This window comes from Oryx dammah, unplaced genomic scaffold, assembly GCF_014754425.2.
Source record: "Oryx dammah isolate SB20612 unplaced genomic scaffold, SCBI_Odam_1.1 HiC_scaffold_8, whole genome shotgun sequence".
Classification (NCBI taxonomy): Eukaryota; Metazoa; Chordata; class Mammalia; order Artiodactyla; family Bovidae; genus Oryx; species Oryx dammah.
The window spans coordinates 29,473,621-29,483,580 of record NW_024070192.1 but is presented as its reverse complement, the minus strand read 5'-3'; positions in this window follow the sequence as shown (position 1 = coordinate 29,483,580).

The window sequence follows — 9,960 nt, the reverse complement described above, 5'->3', positions numbered from 1 at the left end:
AGAGCCCCACACTCAGTGCACCAGCAGGTATGCATCCACCCATGTGACTGGTGGAGCCACTTTTCTTTTTCTTTTTCCTGAGAATGTGAGGTTTATTAGAAAAGGCAATAAAACTTTTTTGTAAGTTCAAGGTTTTCTATCCTCTTTTTCTTTTTTTTTTTTAAATTGAATTATACTTGATTTACAATGTTGTATTAGTTTCACGTGTATGGCAAAGGAATTCAGTTATATGCACGTGTATGTATATTCTTTTTCAGATTCTTTTCCTTTATAGATTATTACAAAATATTGAGTAGAGTTCCCTGTGCTATACAGTAGGTCCTTGTTGATTATTTATTTTATAAATAGTAGTGTATCTGTTAATCCCACACTCCTAATTTATCCTTCCTCCCTGCTATTTCCCTTCAGTAACCATAACTTTGTTTTCTTTTCTATATCTGTGAGTGTAGTTCTGTGCTATAAATAAGTTCATTTGTATCTTTATTTTTAGATTCATATATAAGCAGTATCACATGATATTTGTCTTTCTGACTTACTTCACTTAGTGTGATAATATCTAGGTCCATCCATATTGCACAAATGGCATTATTTCATTCTTTTTTATGGCTGAGTAATATTTCATTGTGTATATATGACATATATATATATATATATATATATATATATGACATCTTTATTACCCATTTCTCTGTCAATGGACACTTAGGTTGCTTCCGTGTCTTGGCTGTTGTGAATAGTGCTGCTATGAACTTTGGGGTGCATGTATCTTTTCAAACTAGAGTTTTCTCCAGAGAGATGCCTGATAGAGCCATTTTTCACCCAATAATTTTAGCGGCTGGTTCTTACCCCCTACTCCTTGTACACAATGTTATGTGTGAATACCTGGGTGGAGCTGAAACCAGTTGGTGTTGTTTTAACAACCACACAATGGATGAAGACTAAGTTCCCAGTCTATGCCAGTGCTTCTATAAAGGAAACAAAAGCTATACAGTTCCTCTAACTAAGGTCACTGGACTTTACTGGCTTCTTCCATGATGACAGGGTAAACAGATGACTGAGCATTTTTGGCATCCACAGTCAGAACCAGCCTCTGGGAGCAGTGTATTTTGAGCATCTTAACCTCAACTATGTGAAAAGAAGGAAAACTAAAGTCTTAAAATCTTATTCATTTAATAACTCTTTAGTGAGCAGCTACTATGAGCGAGGGGTGAACATTGCCACAGGGTCTCATCAAACTTCATTAAATGCAAAAGTAGGCAGGAAATCTTCCGGTCCCTGTATGTTCGCCTCCTTACAATGTAGCTTTTCTGTTCCCTCTGTGAGGAGGCACGGTCTGTTTCTGCACAGTTTGAATCCAGAGCTGACCTGCTTTAGCCAATGGGATGTTAGGAGGCTTAAAGAGCACTTGCCCATTGAGGGTTAATCCCCTATTGCTGGGGACTGTTCCCTCATCATCACAACAAGCCCAGGGAAACCTGCTGGGTATGGGGAGCATGATCTCAACCATCCCACCCAACTCAGCAAAGACCCCAGACCCACGAGCCACCCTGGATGGAACAGTGGATTCGGGCCCAGATCAGAAGGGATGCCAAATGAAGCCCAGCCAGCTCTCAGAATCTTGACAATCAATAAATTGTCATTTTAAGCCACTGAGTTTAGAAATGGGGACTTCCCTGGCAGTCTATTGGTTAAGATTCTGAGCTTCCAGTGTAGGGGACAGAGGTTTGATATCTGGTGGGGGAACTAGGATCCCACATGCCATACAGTTCAGCCAGAAAAATAAAAGTTTGGGGATGATTTCTTATGCAGCTAAAGCTAACTGATACATGAAGAATCATAGAGTTGGGATTTCATATCAAACAGGTTATAATCAGAAGCAGGACTCTGCCAGCAGAGGTAATTGCAACCCCCTCACTCTGCCCTCCCCTCCCCCCAATCATGGATAGACTTCCTCACATTCCTGGTTCTTTGGAGCCTAGAAAACAGGCTTTCATCACTGGCTCAGCTGCACCTCTGTGGAATGAGAGTGATAGAGAAAGGGACTGAGAAGACTCCAAGGTTCTGTAGGATCCCATAGATATGCCAGAGGGACATGTCCCCTGGTCACACACTGGGTGTCATGCCATGTAAAATCGCTCTAAAAGCTTCTAAAGTCTCACTCTCAACAAGCACTTCCTCATGGCAGCCCTGTTCCAGTTGGTGAGCTGTGTGCTCACAAAGCTTCCAGCAGCATCACCGTGCAGACAGCTGAGGCCAACCCTGCAACTCGTACAGCCCCCTGCCTAGAACCATGAGCTCTCATCTGTGGCGTAAGCCTGACTATTAACACTTTCCCTTTGATGCAAGTCTTCAACCCCCAATGCAAGGCCTATGGAAAATCAAGTAACAGGCACATTTTTATGAAAAACAGCACCCTTACTTGGGAAGAGCACTGAATAATGAACAGAATAACTCTCAGCGTTCAGCATCTCCTTGGCCAGAGAAAATAGTTATACCAGGAAGCATTGCTCTATCACCACCACCTCTAAGCCACAGTTTATTTTTTAAGTATTATTTATTTACTTTTGGCTGTATCAGGTCTTCCTTGCTGTGCACGGCTCCTCATTGCAGTGGCTTCTCTTGGGCAGAGCGCAGGCTCTAAAGTGCAGGCTTCAGTAGTTGTGGTGCCGGGCTTAGGTGCTCCATGGCATATGGGATCTTAGTTCCTGGACCATGTCCGCTGCATTGCAAGGCAGATTCTTAACCACCGGACCTCCAAGGAAGTCCCCGAGCTACAGTCTTGATGGCAACACTACTCTGAGGCTGGCCCTGCCCGGAGCACTGGTCCAACAGTGCTGGGGGAGGGTCTCAGGGCTGCAGAAACTACACTCTACCACATTCTGAGTGGTCACCCCCTCCACAGAGCCACTACTATCTTAACAACCTGCAGACCCCAGGATCATAAAGCTGTCATTTCCAGAGAAATCTGCAAAGTGCTTTAAAGAGTGTGCCTTGAAGCACCTTCCTGAGGCAGAGTCTTGCAGCCTTAAGATATTCCTCTTACTGGTGGAAACAAAGCTTGACCTGTTTTGCATTGCTCTGTGGAAGTGGGGAAGATGAGAAGAGGAGCCTACTTGTCAAACAGTCAGGGCTGCTGCAGCTCCTTTACTACAAAACCATCTCAGGACCAGGACATTCTAGATCCTGCTCTCCTTCATCCGGAGAGGATGGGCCCCTCTGAAAGGTACCAGCATCCAACCATCCGTTGTTGAGACCGGAAGCTGTGGCATCACCCCCAACTCTGCGCCTTCTCTCAACACCAGTTACCCGTGGATCACCGAGTGTTAGTAGCTCCATCTCCAAACTGTTTCCACCACCTTCATTCTCATGGCAACCACTCTATTTTAGGCCCTGGTTTAATTTCTCTGAATTACTGCCAAAGCCAAATGCTCTCTCTGCCTGCACTTTGTCACTATCTAATGACCATTAAAAATAACCATCATCACCAACTTGTTATGTTCTGGACATTGTACTAATACAGTAAGTCCCCTACATAGAACCTCCAAGTTGCCAACTTTCAAAGATGCAAATGTGTGTTTGCGTGTCCACTCACATGAGTTAGTTCATGTCTATAAGATTATTATACTATAAAATCTAAAATATTTTATTTTTTCTTTATTTTTTATGGAGTGTGTGCTAGTCATGTCCAGTTCTTTGCGATCCCATGAACTGTAGCCCACCAGGCTCTTCTGTCCATGGAATTTTCCAGGCAAGAATACTGGAGTAGGTTGCCATTCCCTTCTCCAGGGGATCTTCCCAACCGAGGGATCAAACCCGTGTCTCCTGCATTGCAGGTGTATTCTTTAACATATGTGAAAAGTATTATAAACCTATTTCAGTTCAGTACTATCAGTGATGGACAGGGAAGCCTGGCATGCTGCAGTCCCTGGGGTCACAAAGAGTCAGACACAACTGATTAACTGCACTGAACTGAACTATCAATTTATAACCAATCATGTTAGTTGGGTACCTAGGCTGACTTTATTGGACTTTTGAACAAATTGGACTTAGAAATGTGCTCATGGATGGGAACTCATTCACGTGTAGGGGACTCACTGTACAGAAATTGACCTGAGAAATAGTAATTATTACTTTTCCCCAACATTTTATTATGAAAAAAAATACAAAAAAAAGTTGAAAGAGTGGTCCAATGAACACCCAAATTCCTACCACTTAGAATCTATAATTGCTACCTTTTAACAGCATTTGCTTTATCACATATGTATCCATCTATCAACCCATTTCAGAGAAGGCAATGGCACCCCACTCCAGTATTTTTGCCTGGAAAATCCCATGGACAGAGGAGCCTGGTAGGCTGCAGTCCATGGGGTCGCGAAGAGTCAGACATGACTGAGCGACTTCACTTTGACTTTTCACTTTCATGCATCAGAGAAGGAAATGGCAACCCACTCCAGTGTTCTTGCCTGGAGAATCCCAGGGACGGGGGAGCCTGGTGGGCTGCTGTCTCTGGGGTCACACAGAGTCGGACACGACTGAAGTGACTTAGCAGCATCAACCCATTTTACTTTTTATTCATTTAAAACTTAGTTGCAGATGTCAGGTTATTCACTCTTAAGTAATGTGACATGAAAACCATTAAATACAGTGCAATACATGCTTAACATTTTTAAGGTAAGATTTACATATAGTAAAATGTGCACATCTCAAGGGCACCACTGATGGAATTTGATGACTGTCTCCACCTGAGTAATACAGCATATTATTGTCAACCCAGAAAATTCCATCAAGCCACTTTCCAGTCAATTCCCAGTCCCCAAGGGCAACCACTGTTGACAACTATTATTTTTGGAACTATTATTCCAAAATAAAGCTAAAATAAAACTATCATTCCAGCTATTATTCTGAATTTCAGTGAGGGAAGCAAAGCTAGAAAAATTGCACATTTTGCTCATAGAATCGAAGTCAAAAAGCCTGGATCTTTCTAACTCCAGAGACCATGTTCTCATCCTAGCTTTGTCCCAAAGCTTCAGCTGAGTGTCTCTAGCAAGGTGGCACTGCCCACCAAGGCCTCTGTGGGACACGCCGACGGTTTCTTGAGAGAAAAGTCCACTAGAGGATTTCTTGATGGATATGAGCATCTAGAAGAATTTCAAAGGTTCTGAGAAGTCCTGCAACAAAAAACATCAAAACAGAACAAAACAGAAACCTGGTTATAGCCTGCTTATTGTTGTTGTTTACTCACTAAGTCAAGTCTGACTATTTGCGATCCCATGGACTGTAGCCCGCTGGGTTCCTCTGTCCACTGGCATCTCCAGATAAGAATAGTAGCGTGGGTGGCCATTTCCTTCTCCAGGGGATCTTCCTGACCCGAGGATCTAACCCACGTCTCCTGTGTTAGCAGGTGGATTCTTCACCACTGAGCCACCAGGGAAGCCCATTTATTAGCTGACTTAAATCCTTTTCTCCTGTAACAAAACATGCTGTGATGGTGCTCTGAAATACTCCCCAACACCGTCTGAACTCGGTGACAGGCGGGCTGCAGTTTGTAGTGTCTCTACCGGGCGTGTTCTGTCCTGCCTTCTGACCCCTGCCCTCTGACCCCTGCCCTGCCCCTTCTGCCTGCCTGGAATTCTCTCAGCCTCCATCTCCGCTCTGACTTACGCTGGTCCTCCAGTTCTCAGTCTATTACTTCTTGGAAAGTTCCCAAATGCCCTGAAAGGACCGGCTAGGAATGTATCCCCTGTGTTGCAATGGTCCCCCCGCCAACCTCCCCGCAAATAGCACTCTGTTGCCTTGGAGATGTCTTTTTATTTGTGTCTTTTTTTTACTTATATGTTCTCTGTTTGCCAAATATCCACAGACCCTATGACCACCCAGACACATTTATTTGCTTTTATCATCTCATTCCATACCTGGGTTAGAAGGAACTGTACCAAGCTGGAAATTCTCTGGGTCCGTAATAATTCCCCAGTTCCCCCTTCAGGGCAGCCAAGAGCTTTGGAGAGCCCTCTCCAGGGAGGAGGAAGCCTCAAGTGCTTAGAAAAGACCTTTATCCACTGACCAAACAACACCCAGCTGTTCCCAGAGGCCAGACCTGTCCTCGAACCTCTCCATTTCCATTTCAGCAGACATCTGGCAGCACGTGAAAAGGCTGTTTAAATGACCATTGTTTCCTTGTTCTTCTGGTCCCCCAACATCTCCTTCAGGAAAACAGTGTATAACATGGGGAGACTGTGTCTTCAAACCAGGCTATAAAACCTACTTAACAGAGAATATAGTTGAAATTTCCTCATGTGGAGGAAACAGGCTTTTGTGCTTCAGCCAGGAATGAAACTCACTTAAAACTGATTCTATGGGGGAAGATATTTCAAGGGCTAACAACCAGCTTATGAACTTTTCTTGCCATGATCACTTTGGGTTGTTTCTGGTCAGAGGGTAAATCCCTACCACCCTCCTTGGCCAGAAACAGAAGTCCTTTTGTTTGGTTTTTGCCCAGTATTTTCCAAACAGGCAAGGGTCTTTCTGAACTTTTGATCTTAGTCACATGGTCAGTGCATGACTTATCTTCCAAGAATCTGCTCCAAGTCACTCCTTTCAAGAAGCGTCTAACACTTTCTGTCTACCATCACACATTTCATATAGAATAGAGCCTTTCTATTCATGAGGAATACATTCTGAGCATGGGAAAGAACCTATTTTAGTTAACGAGCACCAAAATGCCCACCAGGCTCCTCTGTCCATGGAATTCTCCAGGCAAGAATATTGGAGTGTGGGTAGCCATTTCCTTCAGGGGGAATCTTCCTGACCCAAGGATCAAAACCACATCTCTTGCATTGCTGGCAGATTCTTTACCTTCAAGCCAACAGGGAAGCCCCAAAATGCCAGTAAGTGTTCACAAAACATAGTTGCTTCCCACTTGGAATTGAATGCTCTTTAGAAGTATGCTACCAAAGACCCAAGCACACAGAGGGCAACCTACAGTCCATCAGTATCAATGGTTACTGTCAACAGTCATATCCTTAGAGGTCTTTCATTTCTTCTCTTCTCCATCATCGCCGCTAGCAACTGGGTTTTTCTTAAGGTTGTTTCTCACTACACTGAGATAGATTCTTATCAGTCACACCGTGAAGGTAACTATGCCAGTCACCACCACACGCCTCCCTCCAACAAAGTGTCAACTGGTGGTGGAAAGTCAGCTGATCTCCTCATTAGTTTGGTGACTTGTTCCTGCCCATACATTTCACACTGTGCCCTCAGCCACCCAGGTCACACTGTACCCAGGCAAAATTAAAGTCATTGCATGTGTAAATAAACTGGTACATCCAGACAATGGAATATTATTAAACATACACAATGAGCTATCCAGCCTTGAAATGACACGGAGAAAGGTAGCTCAGTTGGTAAAGAATCCACCTGCAATGCAGGAGACCCAAGTTCGATTCTCAGGTCAGGAAGATCCCCTGGAAGAGAGCATGACAACCCACTCTGGTATTCTTGCTTGGAGAATCCCCATGGACAGAGGAGCCTGGTGGGCCACAGTCCATGGGGTTGCAAAGAGTTGGACATGACTGAGCAACTAAGCACAGCAAACTTAAATGCACATGATTAAGTAAAAGAAGCCAATCTGAAAAGTCTACCTACTGTATGACTCTGACTCCATGACTTTCTGGGAAAGGCAAAACCTTGGAGACAGTCAAAAGATCAGTTGTCAGTACTTTGGGAAGCAGTTAGGAATGAATAGTTAATAGCAGTTAGGACTTCCCATGTGACTCAGACAGTAAAGAATCTGCTTGCAATGCAAGAGACCCAGGTTCAACCCCTGGGTCAGAAAAATCCCCTAGAGAAAGGAATGGCTACCCACTCCAGTATTCTTACTTGGAGAATTCCATGGAGAGAGGAGCCTGGCGGGCTACAGTATATAGGGTCCCAAAGAGTCACTCAGGTTGAGTGACTAACATGGACACTAGGAATGAATAAACATAAAAGTACAGGTTTCTAGGGCAGTGAAAATACTCTGTATGGTATTGTAATGATGGGTACATGTCATTATACCTTTGTCCAAACCCATACAATGTACAACACCAAATGAATGCTAAGGTAGACTGTGGACTTTGGACAACTATGACAAGTCCTTGTAGATTCATCAACTGTAATAAACATACCATCTGGTGGGGGACATTGATAATGGGGAGGCTGTGTATGTGGGGAGGCGGGTAGAAGCTGTATGGGAAAGTCCTGTACCTTTTTCTCAAATTTCCTGTAAATTTAAAACTTGTCTTTAAAAATAGTCATTAAACTTAGCTTCACAGTGATAAGAGAACAGACTCTGTATGATTTCAATACGTTTAGACCATGAAATTTTTGCACCTTGTTTTATATCCTTGGGTATGTTCCAACATCTCCTAGTTTATAATCTATGGGAACTTGAATACGATTAGTATCTTACTGTTGTATGAAAATTGCATAAATCTTAATTATTTTGAATTGGCTTATGGTGCTGTTCGAGTCTAGTATATCCTTTTCTGTATATTCATTCTATTAATTTTTGAGCATTTGATATTGCGCTCCAACCAAAAATCTTAAATTATCTACTTAAAAAATAATTATAATACATAATGGAACTATATATAACTTTGTTCTGTATTTTCCAGGTCTGCTGTAAAGGTGTTATCACACTTTCACAATTTAAATAATAAAAAAGAAAGGGAAAAAAATAGTCATTAAAAAAAATCACTGGATGGCACAGGCCTGTGTCCTTGCTTAGATACTGCTGACACCGTGAATACCAAGTCCAGCTGTTGAGAATCTAATTACACTTTATTGCATTTCTTTCTTTTTTTAATTTCCTTATTGATGTTCTCCTTCTAGGCTCTAGTCTTGGAAGGCTGAGACTTGTCTTACCACTGTTCCATTCCTATGGCTAACTTCAGTCCCTGGCATAACATAGGCACTTAATTAATATCTGTTGCATGTATGAATGAAGGGGTTGTTGAAAACACATACAAATCTCCAAACCTCTGTGTTTCACTAGAAATCTGCACATGAAGGTGGGGATCCCCTGTTTATATGCACCACACTCTGACTGTTAAATATTGCTTTGAGTTGCTTTACAACTCATTTATTTATGTTACTTCAAACTTTTAAAATTTCCAACCTCATGGCTCATCAACTATCCTTTCTGTTGCTTGGACTTCATGGCTCATCAACTATCCTTTCTGTTGCTTGGACTTCGAGATGGATTTAAGGAAAATAGACTTTGGAACAGTAGAATCATAGGCTGTCTCAAGAATGCTGTGGCAGTGATGAATGTGTTCTTGAAGGTCTTTATCACTTTGGCATTTATCACCTTTCTCATCATTTTCTATGTTTCTTCTTGAAGGCTAATGTGTGCAGGAACTTTGAGAGCTTCCCCACCACAAAGTAGGAACCCTCTTTGCTTTTTAACCTGACTCAAAACCTAGAGCATGTATATAAAGACACACTATTATTTTATTTATTTATTTATTGGCCACACCCACCAACATGCAAGATCTTAGTTATCCAACCAGGGATTGAACCCATGCCCCATGCACTGGGATCATGGAATCTTAATCCCTGGGCCACCAAGAAGTCCCAAGACACACTATTATTGTTATGCCCAAGTCGCAAAATCTCCCAATGACCACCAGGGAGCCGATATCCAATGCAAAAGCAAGAGAGTTTTTATTACCAAGCTCGAGGTAGGGCTCCCACCATTACTGATGCAGCGGCTAAGGAGAGGAGCCCCAAACTCTGGGTTACATTGCTTATATAGGGTATTCTCACGCGAAAAATTCAAAAAACGGGAGTTTCCTGGTTGGGAGACGTCTAATTGGTTACCTTCTGTGGAAGGGTTAGGTTGGGTTCTGATTGGTTTTTTTATTTCCGCAGTAAATCATTACTTCCAAGGTAAATCACAAATGTAACTCATTACTTCCAAGG